The 19972-nt window shown below is 48.6% G+C and overlaps 1 protein-coding gene across 1 annotated transcript in view; it reads left to right on the plus strand.

The window, feature by feature from the left end:
• Window positions 1–1595: 1595 nt before the first annotated feature.
• SLC39A14 (solute carrier family 39 member 14) overlaps window positions 1596–19972 on the plus strand; it is a 51837-nt gene continuing 33460 nt past the window's right edge. Inside the window, exon 1 of the mRNA XM_084884460.1 lies at window positions 1596–1768. The gene's annotated coding sequence lies outside the window, so the exon portion shown is untranslated. The remainder of the gene's footprint in view (window positions 1769–19972) is intronic.

Consider the following 19972-nt stretch of genomic DNA (forward strand, 5'->3'; position numbering starts at 1 on the left):
AAGCTGTTCTTAAAAAAAAAAAAAAAAAAAAAAAAAAATCCCAAATGGATTGCCCTAGGTGTCATCTGGATATGCTAAAGTTGCAGGTTCAATCCCCAGTCAGGGCACATATGAGAATCAACCAATGAATGCATAAATAAGTGGAACAACAAATCAGTGTTCCTCTCTCAATAAATTTTAAAAACCCTGAAAATTAAAAACAAAACAAATGAATGACATGCCTGAAAAATACTTCACTTTTAACCAAGAAACACAAATATAAAGGTTATTACAAAGATGATGGGGCTCTAAGGGAAATTCTGCAAGAGATATTATTATTTTGAAATCACTTGGAAAATGAGAGTAACATTACTCCATCCCTTATCCACTGGAGCTCTGTAATAGCAGGGTGAGGATAATTGAATTTTAGAAAAACCCAGGGCTTAGCTGGTCTCTTCAAGAGTGGCATAAACAATCTGCCTGTTCTGGCTCTGCTTCATGCATTCTTTCCCCCTCTCTACCCGGTCCTGAGGGACAAGCTGCCATCCAGCCTGATTCTTCCTGACAACTGCTCCCGAGATAGTCTGTTTTCCTTTCCATTCTGCTCCTGTCCTGGGGGGTCCTCTATCTAGGACCTGCACAGTGGGATGTGTACCCGTTCCCTGGGCAAATGCAGACTGGCTGACACCAGTTACAGCTAGAACAGGGATTTGGGCACTAGCCACAGTTCTGCCAAAAGGTCCCTCTTTTTGGTCACCCAGACCCAGGTGGCAGCTGGCTTAGCAGAAGAGGAAGTAACAGTGATGTCCAGAGCAACAGGACAGTGATAGTTTAATGGGTGGCTTATTTTCTCAAGAAATTAGCATTTCCGAGGCCTGATATCCATCTCAATAGGACTATCACCCTACCGAGAGATTCCTTAAAACAGTCCTCACCCAAAAATCAACATTTCTCCCAGCTCTGGGTTAAGAAATCTGGCTCCTTGGAGAGCCTGATCATTTGGGGGAGTGGTGACACCGAGCTCGAAAAGCGAGTGTAATATAGTTTGGCATGTGAACGGGAAATTTTTGTTCTTTTGGCTGCTGGGAAGTTGACAGAAGAAACAGTCTGGGTGCGTCCCTTTCTGGGGTTTATTTCAGAATTGGGGAGGGGAGAGAGAAGCTTTTTATATTAACTAGATGTGTTAAAATATACATATACATGTCGGGGGAGGGGGGTGGAGGGCCGGTTGTGAGAGCTTTCCACGTAAGGGGGTGGGGGTGGGGATGGCGAGGAAGACTTAATGGGAGGCTTCCAGAGGAAGGCGGAGCCGGGGCGGCCGCAGGGGAAGAAGCGGGGACTGAGCATTAGAAGATGACCCAATGGAGTAAGATGTCAGGCAGCATCTGGGCGAGCTAAGGTCTCAGCTAGGGCCTCGAGGCGCAGCAGGGCGCCGGCCCGCCCGGGGCAGGCCGATGCGGGCCCGGGTCTAGCCCGCAGCGGGCGGCCGCTCCGGCACGTAGCCCTCCGGCGGGCGGGCCCGCGGCGGCCCACGTGGCAGGCCGCGGGGAGCGCGGGCGGGGCGGGGCGGGGCGGGGGCGGGGCCAGCGGGCGCAGGCTATATAGCGGGCATGCGCGGCGCGGCGGGGACGCACGCAGGCAGGGGGGCGAGGACACGCGGTCTCCTTGCGGGGACTCCGGGGCCGAGCTGCTGTCGCTGTCGCTGTCGCCGCTTCCGCCGCCGTCGCTTCGGGCCGCCGAGGACCCGGCTTGTGGATCTGCACGGCCGGCGGCGTCCGCCCCGCTCCAGGTGAGGGCGGAGGGCGCGCGCGGCGGGCGGTGCGGCCCGGCGGGATGCGGCAGCGCCCCGAGGAGCGGCGCCTCCGGGCTCCGGTCACCGGGCGGGGTGGGGGCGGGGGCCGGGCTGGGGAGTCGCTCCGGAGGACCCGCGCACGGGCCCGCACGCTGGATGGAGGCGACACCTGGCCGAGGTGCCCCGGGAGGCTCCGGGAGGGGAAAGGGAGATGGCAGGTGCGGCCCGATGGGCTGGGGAGCGCGGGATGCGGGAGCCAGAGAAGGCGCCCGGGACGTGGGAAGCCGCGCTGCAGGCTCAGGGAGGCTCCCCGCCGCGAGGACAGGAAAGGTGGGAGGAGATGGCCAAGGCGGGGGGGGGGGGGGGGGCAGCTCTTGGGGCGGCCCGGAAGGGTCCCTGGTGCCCGTGCTTTGCTTTCCAGCAACGGTGGACCCCGCCTCCCCTCGATCGGCCAGGCCGTGTCCCAGCTGAAGATAAATGACCCAAATCTTCCGGCTGGCCGGTGGCAGGAGATGGAGAATAATGGCAAAGGAGGGACGGAGCCAACTCCGACCTGGCTTGCCCAGAGGGCATGGCTTTTTAGCTGTTTTGGTCACTACCGGCCAATTTAGGTGGTCTGGTTTAGGCTGCCCTCTCTTGGTGGTGTAGGGCAATAGGACAAAATAGCCATCCAAGCGTTTTCATCTTGTGATCCTGAGGTCCCGTTAAGCCAAGAAAATATCATCAGCTCTGGATGGTGGCTACAGTTTTGAGGATTTAGTGGCTGCCAGGGCCTGTGAGCAGGATTTGTGAGAGGCCTAAGGAAGGTGGAGGCGGGAGTGGCTTTGACCCGGACCCTTCCTCCTGGAGCCGCCCTGGGCTTGGGCTTGTCTTTAGTTACTTCTTAGGAAAGCCAGGCTACGTGGGCAGGCTGCTGCTGGACGTGGTGGTGATCGTGTGCAGTGGGGACTGGCCTTGCTGACCTGGCCTCTGTCCCAGCTCTGCTCCCAACGTGCCCTGTGTCCATGGGAAAAGGTCAGTGCTGAGGTCTGACTAGATCTGTGGTTTCTTATCCGTCAATCCTTTACCTCTTAAAATAAGAACCATAAAAACAGAGGAGCTTGGTGAAGCAAGAGAATGTCCAGCATCATAACTTTTAGCAGTCTGCTGGAGACTCAGAGGTGAGTTTTAATAAATTGTGTAGAGACCAGGAGAGAGACTGGTGCTGCCCTTCCTGTCATTGGTTGGCAGGTTGACTGGAGGGCACCAAACACAGAATGATTGGCCTTCTCTTTTTTTTTTTTTTTTTAAATATATTTTATTGATTTTTTACAGAGAGGAAGGGAGAGGGATAGAAAGCTAGAAACATCGATGAGAGAGAAACATCGACCAGCTGCCTCTTGCTCACCCCCTACTGGGGATGTGCCCGCAACCAATGTACGTGCCCTTGACCAGAATCGAACCTGCGACCTATCAGTCCGCAGTCCGACGTTCTATCCACTGAGCCAGACCGGTTTCAGCATGATTGGCCTTCTCATTTGGGCAAGAAGAAGCCCCATGATGCCGAGTGGGCATTCAGGGCCTCGTCTGTGGTTGGCTCTGCACTGGCCACCACAGGATGCAGAGAGAGTTGAGGCCCAGTGCCTGCACACTCTTGTGGGGCAGAAAGAACATCCATACATGCGTGAAGAATGAGGTAGCAAGGCAAGAAGAAGTCCCAATATTGGGTTCAATTAAGTTCGCAGAGAACTTGAGCCATTTGCCAGAAGATGGTGTCAGGTAGCAGAAGAATGCTGTCTTTTGAGCCAGATTGAATCGGTTCCAATCCTGGCCCCCTCACTGTCCAGCGGGGAGAGGTACGTAATCTCTGGGCCCGTTCTCATCACCACACAGCATGTTGAGATTGTGTCTGGAACATAGTAGAGATATTCTCCTCCTTGTCGTCATCATCATCATCATTTCTGTGGGATGGACTTAGGGTGCCAGAAGCTGATGTGTAGGTTGAGTTGTAGGAGTGCGGTGAGCCCAGATTTAAGGTTGGTCCATCTCCTCCTTAGGATCATGGGTGCAGTTTCCTGACTCTGAATAGTCCTCTTTTCTGCAGCCAGGGATTGCTCCAGGGATTCACTGGGCAAAGGGAAAAGAGTTTCTTTTCCCACCGTTAAGTTTTTGGAGCTGCTCTGATTTCTTCAGGTAATGGAAACGCCTCTTCGGGACTGATAAAAAGAGGCAGGAAGGTCTGATTCTGAGTGCGTGCGTGTGTGTGTGTGTGTGTGTGTGTGTGCGTGCACGCATGCATACGTGCAGTATATACCAGTCACTGGACTGGCTCTGTTTTCACACCCTCTCACCTCCCTCTTCCCTTACCTGCTCACACTCCGCTCCATTCCAGGAGCAACCTCAATCCATGGCAAGTATTTACAGCATCTCGGAATCTAAAGAGTAGTGCTGTGAATAGGTTGTGTATGTCTGGGAATGGGGACCTTCTCTCCATTCTGCCAAAATAATTCAGTCTGTTCTCATGTGAAAAATATCAAAATGCTCGGACATAGGATGTGGAGCTGGAGGGACTTTGGGGAGCTTCAGGTGTAGCCCCTTCGTTATACAACGTAAGAAACTGGATCTAGAGAGGTTGATGGGTGTCTGTCCCAAGTCACATCTAGCCAGCAGCCAAGAGGCTTGATGGTGAAGACCAAAAGAAAGTTCCATTTTTGTTCCTAAATGTGATGATGAAGTTGCCGATAATATTAGTGTTTTCCTTGAAAATGTGGAAAAGGAAGGAGCCAGTTGTCTCTGCTCATTGTGGGGGGGGGAGGGCGCGGATTGTGAGGGACTTTGCTTGTGTGGAAAGAAGTTTCTCCTGGAGAAGTCCGCTACTTCTTCTCTTTTCTGACTCCCCGGGGACATGGGCGGGTGGGCAGTGGGAGAGGAAGGGTCAGGCTGCGGGGCCCCCGCCAGGACTCGTTAGGTATCTGGAGAGGACTTCTCTGACCTCCAGGCTGGTGGGCTGGCAGGATGCCAGCAGATAAGGAGTCCAGAGTCTGCTGCCAGCCAGGGGCCTCGTGCTGTCCCCGGGACAAGCAGGGCAGCCTCACCACAAGGTCTCCAAGCCCGAGCCGCCCCGTTCCCACTCTCACTGCAGCTGTGGACACTCCCAGAGGGGGCCTTGCTGGGCCCAGCTGAGGTGCAGAGGCAGAGCCCCCAGCGGGCCCTCGGGGCCTCCCACAAAGGTGGGAGGAAGGGCAGCCACGGGAAACCAAATTGCTTGCTTTGGAAAGTGGAGGTCTGACTGCCTGCTCAGGCCTCCTATCCTTTCCCCATCATCAGGCCCAGGAGAGTCGGATTTGGTGAATGAGATGACTGTCTTGAATGTATTAATAGTGGGTTCTTAGTCAGTGCATTCAGTATTAGTAGTTAATGAAGAACATCAGCCCTGGCCAGTGTGGCTCAGTTGGTTGGGTGTCATCCCATGTGCTGAAAGATTGCTGACTTGATTCCCAGTTAGGGCACATGCCAAGTTGCTGGCCTGATTCCTGGCCCAGAGGGGGAGGGGGTGGGGGGGCATGCAGGAAGCAGCAGATCAATGTTCTGTTCTCACATGGATGGTTCTCTTTCTCCCTCTTCCTTCCTCAAAACCAATTTAAAAATATACATTAAAATAAGAACAGCCAAAAGTTGGGAATTAAAAGACAAAAATCCAGGTTTTAAACATTTTATTTTACATTAAAAACATGTGCTTTCTTTTTATTTGCCAAAGCTTTGATTTGGGCCAGGGCCTTCTTTTGGTTCTAATAAGACTTGCAAATTGTTTACCTGGGATTTCTCTCTTCTCTCCCCCCCCCCCCCCCAATTAAATGTTTTTCACCAGGTCATATATTCACATAGCTCAGAAATCAAAAGGCTAACCCTGGCCAGTTTTGGTCAGTGGTTAGAGCATCAGCCCTCAGACTGACTGGGTTCTATTCCGCTCAAGGGTTCAATCCCCAGGCCTGGTCCAGGCAGGTGCGGAAGGCATCCTATGAGAGACGTCGATGTTTCTCTCTCTGCTAAAAATCAGTGAGGAGAAATATCCTCAGGTGAGGATTAACAACAATAAGAAAATCAAAAGGCTAAAACTAAAAAGACATTTAAATAATCACACATGTGCCCTGGCTGGGCGGTCCGTTGTTTTGATCCCGGTCAGGGTCAAAGGGAGGCAGCTGATTGATGTTTCTCTCTCACATTCATGTTTCTCTGTCTCTCGCTCCATTTCTCTCTAAAAATCAACACATCCTCAGATGAGGAATAAAAAAAAGCAACACAAATTTTAAAAAGTCGCACGTGTTCAGTATTCAGTGAAACATCTTACAAGTGCTGTACGTTTGCATTTTAGACACCTTGTTTAGCATCTTGTTGTTGTTTTTTTTAGATCTTTCCACATCAGCACATAGAATACTTTTACCATTCTTTTATTTCTTTTATTTTTTTTATTTATTGATTTTGTACAGAGAGGAAGAGAGAGATAGAGAGCTAGAAACTTCGATGAGAGAGAAACATTGACCAGCTGCCTCTTGCACACCCCCTACTGGGGATATCCCTGCAACCAAGGTACATGCCCTTGACTGGAATCGAACTGGGGACCCTTCAGTCCCCAAGCCGACGCTGTATCCATTGAGCCAAACCGGCCTCGGCCTTTTATCATTATTTTATTGTGACTGTGTATTATTCCAGAATATGGGAGTACAGTAAATTTTAACCAGGTAAATTCTCCCTCTCTCCCCAACTTGGGTTTTCTGTATTTTGTCACTGTGTACAATGCTGCAGTGAAAAACTGTACAAATGGCATTTCCAACATTGTGTAATGTGGCTCTAGAAGAAATTCTCAGAAATGGAATTGCTGGGGAAAGGATTTACACGTCAGTTAATTAGTTTTCTTTTTTTTTTTTAAAGGCATTTGCAAACCAGTCCACATACTACAGAATTCTACTTTTTTAATGCACACACCTAATTTAATTTTTTTTTTTTTTCATTTGTAACACATCTTTCTAGGTGAGCAGTTCTTAAACTTTTTGATCCTAGGATTCCATAATACTGTCTTTTGCTTATTTGGCTATACCTATTGATGTTTATCGTGCTAAAAATTTAAACTAGTTTAAAATAGTTATTCATTTAAAATAACAAAAATAGGTCATTACATGTTAACGTAGAAAGCATATTTTTATGAAAAATAACTTTCAAAATAAAGTTTTTATACTTTTACATACCTTTAGTATTTGAAAATAATTATTTGTTAGACTAGAGGCCCAATGCACGAAATTTGTGCAAGAGTAGGCCTTCCTTCCCTCCTTCCGCCCCTGCTGCCGACATCGGCTTCTCTCCGGCACCCGGCTCCCAGCACCCACCACCGGGCTTCCCTCTGGTCACTAGCAGGCACCCAGGACTTGGGCTTCCCTTGCAGTCCCGGCTTCGTCATATTATGCTTTTATTAGTGTAGACAATTAAATTATAATAGGTATGATGTAAGTTTGATGGTAAATACTCAGTTGAACAAAATAATATGATCACTAAAAATGTATATATATTTATATATTTATTTATTTTTTAATTGAGAGAAAAACAACAGCATCTATTGTTGTTCCACCTGTGTATGCATTTATTGGTTGCTACTTGTATGTGCTCTGACTGGAGATCGAACCCGAAACCCTGGTATATTGGGATGGCTCCAATCAACTGAGCCACCCAGCCAGGGCTGAAAACGTATGTATCTGCACTCTAAGCTTGACCTTAGAAATTTCTAGAAAACTGAAAACTACCTGGCACACATTCATCACAACTTCTGTAGCTTCTGGAAAACAAGAATCTTTTTTTTAAATTTAATATATTTTACTGATTTTTTACAGAGAGGAAGAGAGAGGGATAGAGTTAGAAACATTGATGAGAGAGAATCATTGATCAACTGCCTCTTGGAGGCCCCCCCCCCACCCCCCACCGGGGATGTGCCTGCAACCTAGGTACATGTCCTTGACCGGAATCGAACCCGGGACCTTTCAGGCCCCAGGCCGACGCTCTATCCACTGAGCCAAACCGGTTTCGGCAGAGAATCTTAATATTATAAGAAGAGTAGTTTTTACCTCACAGATCTGAAATGGGCTCCGTGCCCCGGCTGTCCTCCAAGGCCACAATTCCAGAATTGCTGTTCTAGAACACTTCCTTTACTTCTGTAGACATCAAAGCTGTTTCTCTCTGCACTTATAGTTCAGTTACTGTTTAACTCAACCGCAGCCATAAAAGCAAATAGAAGTGGCGTAGAGAATTTTGGGAACAGGCACAACGGACTCCTGGTCAGTAAATGCCCGCCTGCTGCAGGGACGTGCAGGAGGCCGAGGGGGACTGTCCCGGCCCATGGTGCTCGGCCACAGGAGCGCTTCCACTCCGCGAGGACAGACTAACACTGTCCTCTTCTAAAGATGCCGGCGAGATGTGTGTGGAGGTGAGCTGAGTGCCCATGGGAAGCTACAGGCTATCTGTGGCATTCATCAAGCTCCACGGAGTGAGGCAGTTAACAGACACTTACGGAGGCGGGGCGAGGAGGGGGTGAGGGGAGCGGACAGGTGAGGCAATTGGGGCAGCAGTGGTCTGGGAAGGCTTTCTGGAAGTGGCATTAAGGCAAGTTAAGGGGGAGAGGGAGGAGAGGAGAGTTGTGTGAATGATGCATGAGCGAACGATGTTTGTTCCAGAGCGGGGGTGGCCAGTATAGGCCAGAGTGGCTGATGGAGCGACAGGTGATGTGGCTAGAAATTTCAGTTTCAGTATTTAGCTTTAACTAGCGTATGGTATAGCCTTTAAAGAGCTCTGGGGTCTCAGATACCAGTAGTTTCTGTTTCCCTACTAAAAACTGTTGCTCTGTTTTAGCCGCCCTCTGTCCTGGGGTCCATCCTGCTCTTGGCTAAAACAGTTCCGTAGCCCCAAACCGACATCGTTTGCACCGGCCCACTTACTCCAACCTCTGCCTCTGGTTATCAGAAGTAATGCACACTTGTAAAGATGAGCACAGAGATGCGTGCGAGAAAAGGTCTGGAGTCCAGGCAACCTCTGTTAATGTAGTACTTAACCATTTCCTTTTATTTCAACCTTTTTATTTGGGACTAATTTTAGACGTAAAGGAAAGTTGTAAAATATATATATATATATATATATATATATATATATATATATATATATATATATATAGGGGAGTGCCTTTTTATCCCTCACCCCATAGGATAGTTACAAACACAGGAAATCGACATTGGCACATTAGCCAAGCCACAGGCCTTATTTAAATCTCACCAATGTTTTCACGAATATCCTTTTCCCGTCCCAGGATCTGGTCTGTAATCCCTCATTGCATTTAGTTGTCGTTTCCCTTTGGTCTCCTCCAGGCTGTGACAGCTGCTCTCGTTCTTCCTCAGAATGAGGCTGTGCATTGTTGGCAAGACTATCACAGTCACGATGTCGCCTCCTTTTCAGAGCATCGGGTCAGGGTGTCAGTGTCGTGTTCCCGGTGGTGGTTTCCTGGGTCACGTGGTTAAGCTGGTGTCTGCTGCACTTCCATGCTGGAAGGTACTTCCCCTTTGCCCGGAAGGGCCTGTCCCTTTTCAGGATTCACCTGATCTGGTTTGGCCATTCCAGGGCAATTCCCCTGTCTTCAGGGCAGCTAATCCCAGCGGAATCCCTTTTGCCTACATAACGTAACACAATAGCAGGAGTGATATCATATTTACAAATCCTGCCCACACACAAGGGTGAGGGTCATTGGGGGTCGTCTTGGAATTCTGCCGACCACAGCGAGGGAGCCTGAGATAAAAGGTCTTATAAATTCTGGCACAGGTGTTAGTTTCCTAGGGGTGCCCTAACCAATTGTCACAGACGCGGTTTGTGAACTCCAGGTGGCAGCCAGGCCACGTTGCCCCCAGAGCTCCAGGGAGACTCCTTCCGGCTTCTGGGGGCCCCAGGTGTGTGTGTTCCTTGGCTTGTGACAGCATCACTCACACATCTCTGCCGTCTTCACGTGGCCTCTGTGTGTGTGTGTCCAGATCTCCTCCTTTCTCATGTAAAGATACCAGTCACAGGTATCTTAGTTATATCTGCAAAGACCCTGTTTCCCCAAAGGTCACCTTCCGCACTTTTGGGTGGACATGGACTTGGGGGGTGGTATTCAACCCACCGCCTTCAGGATGGGAGGAATGTCCTTTGTAAACTCTGGTTCACAGCGCTGCACAGGAAAGAAGATTTCTTTTTAAACCTAGACAGAAAGCAGGCCTGGCTGCTGTTGAGCCGAGGGCCCAGCCGAGGGCTGCCTCCTCCCCTCAGGCTGACACAGATCTGAGCAGCAAGTGGGAATAAATTATAAAGCTGGCTTCAGAGGCCCTGCCTTCTTGGGACCCAGTCACTCCACAATACCAACAGTTGCCTCTGTGGGAGGAGCTCTCGTTGTCCGTTCCCTGCAGGCTGGTCTGGCTGAGGTCCGTCTGGTACCACACGTGGGAGAGGCGGAGATGGCTTTAGAGTTCAGATAAATCACAGGATGTCCTAGGTGGTCCGGGTCGAGTCCAGCAGCCCTGAAATGTCGGACCGGTGCCCAAACGAGCAAGGCTGACCTGTCAGAACTGGATATGCAGACACTGGATTTCACCCAAAACACTGGGCAGCTCTGATTCAGAACACTAACCAGCCAGGTTAGTGCTGGAACCCACCTCCGGCCTCTAAAAGATCTTACAGAGGGGCTCGGAGGAGGAGAATCCAAGATGGCTGCTCGGGTAGGCAACTAGCCGCAGCCGCACACAACAATTTTAATAAAATACAACTAAAATATAAAATGGACATTACCCAGAACTACAGGAAAGTCGACTGACTGGAAATCCTACAACAAGAAGCAAGGAGAAAACCAGAAGGAAGCACGGAGGAGCTGTAAAAGCCTAAGGTACGGAGACACGCGGCGCGCGCGGAGAGGACGGAGCCGGAGAGGAGGGAGGCCGAGTGCCTGGCGGGCGTTCCCTAGCGGAAAGGAGATAAAACTCCGACTGTGCTGGGCCCCCAACTGCTCTGAACCCCAGTTCTGGGCCAGACCCCGGGGACTCAGGCTCAGCCATAGGGAGCTGGGCTGTAAGTCGGAACCCCGGGGTAGCGGAGAAAGGAGGTCCCGGAGGCGCGCACACTGCCCCCAGAGAAGGGACGGTCGGCTGTGCCGCAGGATTGCCCTGACAGGAAGGAGACTGGGGCTCCAGACTGCTGTGAACGCCACCTCCAACTCCACTTCCAACTGAACTGAACCCCAATACCGGGCTCATTGTGGGAGAGCATAGACTGTTTGGCAGCAGGCGAAAATCGAGGGCACCTTTCTCTCAGAGGCGCGGGCAGCGAGCACTGAAGGACCCGCATAGGGCGGGGCTGACGGAAGCCAAAGCTGCAGGCTCCACCCTGAAACCCCGTCCCATCTGTAACTGCGAAATGCGACTACAAAATAGATCACAAACGAAAGAAATGGAGGACAAAAAGCGTCTGGATATAGAGTTCAAATCTACGCTTATAAGGTTTTTCAAGAATTTCCTAGAAAAGATGGATAAGGCCTATGAGGATATGAAAAGAGATCAACTAGAATTAATAAGGAGTCAACAAGAAATAAAGAATACATTGTCTGAAATAAAAAATATTCTACAGAGTCCTAAAAACAGAAGGGAAGATCGCAAGAATCAAGTCAAAGATTTGGAACATAAAGAGCCAGAAGACACTCCACAGAAGCTAGAAGGCAAGAGAATCCAGAAAATTGAAGAAAATGTAAGAAACCTCTGGGACAACTTCAAGCGAACCAACATCAGAATTATGGGGGTTCCAGAAGATGAGAGAGAGCAAGATATCGAAAACATACTGAAAGAAATAGTGACAGAAAACTTCCCCCACCTGGTGAAAGAATTTGACTTACAAGTCCAGGAAGTGCACAGAACTCCAAACAAAAGGAATCCAAAGAGGACCACACCGAGACACATCATTATTAAAATTCCAAGAGCAAAAGATAAAGAGAGAATATTAAAAGAAGCAAGAGCAAAGAAGGTAGTAACTTATAAAGGAGCACCTATACGATTGTCAGCTGACTTCTCAACAGAAACCATGCAGGCCAGAAGGGAATGGCAAGAAATATTCAAGGTGATGAATAGCAAGAACCTACAGCCAAAAATAAGCTACCCAGCAAAGCTATCACTCAGAATCGAAGGCCAGATAAAGAGCTTCACTAATAAAAAAAAGCTAAAGGAGTTCATCACCACCAAACCAGAATTATATGAATTGCTGAAGGGGGTTCTTTCAGAAGAGAAAGTAAACAAAGATAAAAATTATGAACAACAAATACGTAATTATCAACAAGTGAATCTAAAAACCAAGGAAATTAAAAAAATCTGATGAACAATATTAACTGTTGAATATAATAGAATCAGAGGTATGGAAGGGGAGTGAACTGACGATTCTTGGGGAAAAGGGGAGAGGGGGGCGTGGGAAGAGACTGAACATAAACTGTGCACCTATGGATGAGGACAATGGGGAGTGGGGAAAGGGCAGAGGGTGGGGTGGGAACCTGGTGGAGGAGAGCAATGGTGGGGGGGGGGGGGGGAAGGAACATTTGTAATAATATGAAAAATAAAAACTTATTTAAAAAAATAAAAATAAAAAATAAACAAAACCACCTCGGAGACCAGCAAAAAATAAAAAATAAAAATAAATAAAAATAAAAATAAAAAAAATAAAAGATCTTACAGAGGGGAGAAGCATGCCTGCTCACATGGCCATCTTTAAGCCTTTCCCCTTTCCGGAAAGTACTCCATAGAAACACAGCTGGCCCAGCTGGCACGGCTCAGGGGTTGAGCGTCGACCTGTGAACCAGGTTCGGTTCCTGGCCCAGGCACATGCCCAGGTTGCGGGCTCAATCCCCACTGTGGGGCAGGCAGCAGGCAGCTGATCAATGACTCTCCCATCATGGATGTTTCTACCGCTCTCTCCCTCTCCCTTCCTCTCTGAAATCAATAAAAACGAGAGAGAAAATACAGATAAGTAAAAAGATAAGTTACCATTAAACCCACCAGTGGGTTTAACAGTTTGTTATATATATTCACTCTTCTTCTATGAATGTATACATTTTAAGGAAAAATGTACATAGTTTTGTAAGCTCTCATTTTTCAGTTAACATATGAACTCCTTTCTATGTCTTCCTTCTCCCAAATAACTGGCATTTGTTGAGCAACTATTGTACACGAGGCCCTGCATTTATATTCGGTATCATTTAATTTTCTTAATTGTTGTGAGGAGGGACTGTTGGTAGCTTTATTTTTCTAAATGAGGAAAATAAGTTTTTTTAAAAAATATATATTTTATTGATATTTTACAGAGAAGAAGTGAGAGGGACAGAAAGTTAGAAACATCGATGAGAGAATCATTGATCAGCTGCCTTTTGCACACACACACACACACACACACACACCCACTGGGGATGTGCCCACAACCAAGGTACATGCCCTTGACCGGAATCGAACCCGGGATCTTTCACTCCACAGGCTGACGCTCTATCCACTGAGCCAAACCAGTTTTGGCGGAAAATAAGTCTCCTTGAAGTTGTTACTTAACCCAAGCCTTGAAGCTGATGAATTGCGGACTCAGGATTCACACTGGGGTCTCTCACTCACAGCCCAAACTCTTAATCTCTGTACTCAAACCGCTTTCCATATGAGTTAGCAACCCCATTCTGTTGTACACGTCCCTAATAGGAGCACTGAGACTGCACGCTCCGTGGGGCGGAGATTTTTGTCTGTTTTGCTCATTGCCTTTTCCCCTGGCTCTCACTCTATAGGAATTTGTTATTGGGCCTACATTTCCATCAGTTCCTTAAAGCCGAATTCCCCCACTCAGGATAATTCCCCTGGGATGAAGTCCCAAAGTGAAGTGTTGAGACTTGGTAAGATAATTTTAAAAGTTTTATTTTTTCCCCCCTGCAAGAATACATGTACAAGGAGAGCCGAAAACAATTTTAAAAAGAAAGTAGTGAAGTTGGACTTGCTTTACCAGAAAAAAATAATAATGAAGAAAACAATTAGTGACTTTGTCACAGGGCTAGGTAAACGGAACAGAATAGGAACACCCAGAAACAGACCATAGTATGTGTAGGAATTCAGCAACCAATAATGGAATTATTTCTTACTAATTGTGTGGTTTTGAGCGAATCCACTTAGCCTCAGTGTCCTCATCTGTAAAATGCTTGCTGGATTTTAAGATGCTTTTTGTTGTCTTAATGTTTCTGAAACAGGGCGTTGTCTTATAGAGGTGCACAGGTAAGCCAGTGTCTTCTCTGCTCAGAAAAGCTGTCATTGATACTTACCATTGGAGAAGTACTATGGTAATAGTAAAATGTGTCTTGTTGAGAAGAGCATGTGAGATAATGAAAACAAATCGCTTAGCACCATGCCTGACAAGTAACAGTAAATCCTAGCAGTTCTTCTAAAATTAAGGGGGGGAGGAGAGGATTATGGATTTATTGCAAGGGGATGTTTAGATGCAAATAACATCATCGTTCAGCACCTGCTGATTGGCAGGTAGTAAAGCGTCGTGGTTGGCCGTGTTCCTGCTCCGTGGTGCATGTAGGAACCCTGGCTCTCTCCAGTATCTGTCTGCTCTGCCATCCTCATCTGTAAAGTGGACTTTGACCTCATGGTTGTTACTTGCCAGCCGGGGCCCCTGAGCAGGAAGGAGGAAGTGAAAGAGCGGGCACCACGCTGTGCTCTTACATGTCATTAGCCAGACCAGCCACCTGTGGCCTCTCTGTGCAAAGGATAGATTTGACTTTACCTCAGTTTCTAACTTCCTACCAACTCCACGGTTGAGGTGTACAAGGAAAATGGATGCTCATTAAACAGTATTGAGATAATTGGCTAACTCTTATTTAAAACGTTAGATTCTCTTTCTCACTCTATGCCAGAATTAAATTCTAGACAAATTAGAAATTTAATTTTTTTAAAGGCAAGGAAATATAGGTGTGTATTTCTATAATTTCAGGGTGGGAAAGCATGTTCCAGGCATGCTACTAAAAGCAGAAACCTTAAACGAAAAGTGTGATATATTAACTTTAACCTTTTAAAAAGGTTATGTCCACGTAAGAAACATTCAAACCTGTGCAGACTCTTTGTGAGTTTGTTTGAGCCCAACTGTTGACAATTGCCGGGAAGCAACATCTCGACAGATCGAGAAAATGCTCCAGAGAATGGCGGTTTTCACCTTATTTTATACATTACAATCAAAAGAGAAGACTTAAGTGGGTTATATGAAATTCACTGGTGACAGATTAGGGAAGTGAGAGAAAGCAAAGTGGGGACCTCTGGGATTGGATAAAAAGGAAAGTGATAGACATACACATCTTTTCCACAGGGGGGTACAGGATAATTAATAGTCAACCATTAACACAGTGAAAATAACAGTGAGGATCTGTAGTCTCCACGCTGGTGGGTTGGTAGAGCCTGTAGAGGTCCGGAAAAAGGCACGTTACCCTGACATTTCAAAGGTGCGTGGTCCTAGAACTTGAAGACAGTAGACAGGCTCAGTTAAGGTAAATGTGGACTTTCGTCAGGGAGGATTCTAGCTTAGGATATGACTGCTTTTTTAATTAAAAAGTTTTCATTTCAAACCTCCCGTTGAGGTTATTTTAGGTCTCTGAGTCTGCAAAGCTGCCACATAGGCCTTCCCTGTGCTTGTCAGGTTAACATGGGACTTCAGTCCACAATATCCATTAACAAAACTAAAAGGCAGACGATTAGGAAGATATTTGTAATAGGTGACAAAAGGTAAATATGTTATTAGTCCATACAGTGAACTCTTACATACACTGATAAGAAAAAAGATGAGTGTATGACAGCAAAAACGGGCAAACGATGGTAACAGGCAATGTGTGCAGAAGAAATATAAATGTTAGTAAACCTGAAAATGTGATGAGCCACACTGGTAATCAAAGAAATGAAAACGAAGAGGTCGTAAGAATGATTTCTAACCCATCTGGCAAACATGGATACTATTTTAATGCTCGGCATGGTGAGAATCTGTACAGCAGGTGTCCTTAGGGGTAGGCGGCGGGAACTGCACCAGGTGTTAGGCTGTGGGGTCACACTGGACCTTGGGTTCTGGCTAGGAAAGAATTCAGAGCCAAGACCCAAACTGTAAGAGAATATTTATTTACAAAATCACAGAGGTAGAAAAGTAATTCCTACAAGAAATGGGCTTAGGAAACAAGTTCAAGGTCAAGGAAGGCTCTCGGAGCCTGGGAGTGAGGGAAGCAATGGTCATGCCCTTGGGGGAAGCTGGAGGGGTTGAGAGGCAGAGGTGGGGGTGGGGTGGGAAGTGGTGCTTCTGGAAGGGAGATAATGGGTCCTCTGTCCTAAGGGTTTTTTGTTTTGTTTTGTTTTAATACATATTTTTTTTTTTTTTTTTTTTAACAGAGGAAGGGAGAGGGATACAGAGTTAGAAACATCGATGGGAGAGAAACATTGATCAGCTGCCTCCTGCGCACCCCTACTGGGGATGTGCCTGCAACCAAGGTATATGCCCTTGACCAGAATCAAACCCAGGACTCTTCAGTCCGCAGGCCTACGCTGAGCCAAACTGGTTAGGGTTTTAAGGGTGGAGATTTCAGCGGAGGTTCCAGGGGGAGATATTAATTGAATATTTAGCAGCTTTCCAGGTGTGTCTTTTCTGAGTCTGGGTCTCTACTGATTGGTTGGTTGGTGCCAGGGCAGGGAATCCTATCTAATAAAGAGGTAATATGCAAATTGACCCTCATGTTCTTACACAAGATGGCTACCCCCATGTGGTCAAAGATGGCTGCCACAAGATGGATGGCAGGGGAAGGTAGTTGTGGGTGATCAGGCTGGCAGGGGAGGACAGTTGGGGGGGACCAGGCCTGCAGAGGAGGGCAGTTGGGGGGGACCAGGCCTGCAGGGGAGGGCAGTTGGGGACAATTGGGCTGGCAGGGGAGCAGTTAGGCATTGATTTGGCTGGCAGGGGAGTGGATAGGGGTGATCAGGCTGGCAGGCAGGTGAGCAGTTGGGAGCCAGCAGTCCTGGATTATGAGAGGGCTGACTGACTGTCTATGAGATCGGGCTTAAACCCGCAGTAGGACATCCTCTGAGGGGTCCCAGATTGGAGAGGGTGCAGGCTGGGCTGAGGGACACCCCCCTCCAGTGCACTAATTTCGTATACCAGGCCTCTAGTCATTATACAATGCAGGTCGTCCATGCAGTCCACTGGTCTGGTTTTGTTGCTTTTCTGGGCTTGAAGCTGAAATACAACTGAGGCCTAGATGTCATCTCTAGGGAGGAAACATCAGGGAGTCCAAACGGCATGACCAGCTGTGTGCTAGGGGAGGGACAGTCACCCTGGGGGCCGGGTCCCACCCTACACCGGCCCTTTGCTAGGCTCCTGGGGCTTCCCATCCTGGTGACTTTCTCTATCTGGCCCACCATCCTTGCTCTGCGCACGTCTGACTAACTGCCCACCACACTTACACTCAGATAGTAGGATTATTAAATTATTGAATCTTCAGAAGGATAGTTTAGCAGACAGTATAGTAAGTTCTTAGTAAATATGTTTGCCTGCTGTCTTGGGGGCAGAGACTGACCCCAGCTAACTTACTCGTGATCTCACTGATTCTTCTGGTAAGATCCCCTTTACCTCTTAGGGCTTTCCCTGTGCCCTGCGGACTGGTAGGGAGGCAGCCAGCTCCTCCACCACCACTCCCCACCCAGCACCCCCAGGGTTGCTGGGCTGTCCTCCCCAAGAAAGAGGAGGGAGGACAGGCCCAAGCCACAGTTTTTCCCCTGGTGCCTTTTACTGGAAGCCTGAAAGGTTGGCCTGTGTGGAAGGGCGGGCGGTATATGTGTGTGTCCTGTGAGTCACAGGGAGCAGGCTGTACTGGGCTCTCTTTCCTGGAAACCAGAGGGCCCCCGGCCAGCCCCCCGCGGGCTCTCATTTTCTGTACACGATGGAGCCTTGTCGGCCTCAGGAGGCTGGCCCTGCTCTCCCTCCCAGCACGTGAGCCAGAGCCGGGCCGCCCTGGCGTCCCCTCCCGCCCCCGTCCTTCCCTGCTCACTGATGGAGGGTCCTGTGCTTTCTCATCCCAGGGCCAGGGCACACTGGTCGGTGTGTATGTATGTATTTCAGCGCTGACCATTTCCCTGATGTTGGAGGCTTTCCCCATGTGCGAGGCCCTGCGAGTTCCCAGGAGACCGGGTCCCTGGGCAGTTTCCAGGGGCAGCAAGCCACAGGCGTTCTCATCGGCTTTCCCAGAAAGGTGCAGCAAGTACAGAGCCACCCATCCCCCAGGGTCCCCCCACTAGCCAAGTGCCCTGGGTGGTAACCTGCCCTGCCCCAGGAACAGATTTCTGTGCCGTTTCTTGCTCCTCATGTCGGCCGCCCCCTGACATCCAGCACTTACCTCCCGCGACAGAGGCCTTGAGCCTCGGGAAGCCATGGCGTGTGCACAGCTCCGCTGCCCGGATTGTGCCTGTGACCTTGGCACTTCTCACACCACTCCCTCCTGGCAGCGGCTCGCGAGCCCCTCCCCCAGCGTTTCAGGATGTGTGTCGTTGGCACGGTTGGAGAGGCTGTGTTCACGGGACCAAGGCTCAGAATTTCCATGAGCAGCTGAGAAATTCTAGAAACAGCCTGTCCTGGTGGGGTTTCCTTTGCTTTCCTGCCCTGCCTCGGGGAAGAGTCAGTGTGTTACTTTCGGGAGGACTGTCAGGTGGTTGCCTGCTCTCCACACACCGTCCTCAGGGCTGTGGGGAAGGGAGGCTGCCTGCCTCTCCCACCACCTTCCTCCTGGCCCCCCTCAAGTTTTCCTTTCATTTTTCTACCTATGTTTTGTTCTCCAACTTCAGTTCTGTTGGAGCTGCAGGAGAAGGGGTGTCTGCCCCCTGAAGATGCTTGTAGTTCAACTGCGGGTAGAGACCAAAGCACAAAAGAATTCTTTATATGTGTGTGTGTGTGTGTGTGTGTGTATATATATATATATATATATATATATATATATATATATATTATTGATTTTTTACAGAGAGGGATAGAGAGTTCGAAACATCGATGAGAGAGAATCATCGATCAGCCGCCTTTTGCACACCCCCTGCTGGGGATGTGCCCACAACCAAGGTACATTGCCTGCTGTCTTGGGGGCAGAGACTGTCCCCAGCTAACTTACTCCTGATCTCACAGATTCCTTTTCTGGTAAGATCCCCTTACCAGAATCGAATTCCTTTTCTGGTAAGATCCCGGAATCGAACCTGGGACCTTTCAGTTCACAGGCTGATGCTCTGTCCACTGGGCCAAACCGGTTTCGGCCAGAGCACAAAATAATTCTAAGCTGAGCGGTGGGCAGGGAATTAACACACTCGTTCAGCAGGCGTCCTCTGGGCAGCCTCCCTTCTAGGCACTCACTCTCCAGGCTCTGCAGGAGGGAAAATAGGCCAAGACTCCACCACTGTGGAGGCTAGGAGGAGGATATTAAATATGCAAACAAAAAAGAGAGAGACTATAATAGGTGGTGATAATAGCTAAGAAGATAATAAAACAGGTGTTGGGGTTCTGAATGACTGTGAATGGGCTTTCTCCCCCCCCCCCTTTGTTTTTTGACCAGGTGGCCCTCCACTTTGAGGAGGTGACACTTGGACTGAGACATGATATGAAGATCCAAGGGGAGAGCATTTAAGTTAGAGGGAACAGTGAGTGCAAAGGCCCTGAGGTCACAATGCACTTGATGTGTTGAAGGGAGAGGAAGAGGGCAGGATGGCTGGATCCAGTGAGAAGAGGGCTTATTCATAAAGGTCAGCAGAGTCAGCAAGGACTAGATGACAGTGATTTATAGGCCAGAAATAAGAGGTTTAGATTTTATTTCCCCTTTACTGGGAAGTCATTGGAGGGTTTAAAGCAAAGGAAGTGCTGTGATCAGATTTGTACTTTAAAAGGATGACTCTTTCATTGAGCCTTACACTTAAGATTCGGGTACTTTTCATGTGTATCTGTTATACCCACTGTGGCTCAGAGGTTGAGCATCGACCTGTGAACCAGGAGGTCACGGTTCAATTCCCGGTCAGGGCACATGTCCGACTGTTGGCTGAATCCCAAGTGGGACGTGCAGGAGGCAGCCAATTGAGAGAGAGAGAGAGAGAGAGAGAGAGAGAGAGAGAG

Source organism: Pipistrellus hanaki (genome assembly GCF_964339955.1).
Source record: "Pipistrellus hanaki genome assembly, chromosome: 5".
Taxonomy (NCBI): Eukaryota; Metazoa; Chordata; class Mammalia; order Chiroptera; family Vespertilionidae; genus Pipistrellus; species Pipistrellus hanaki.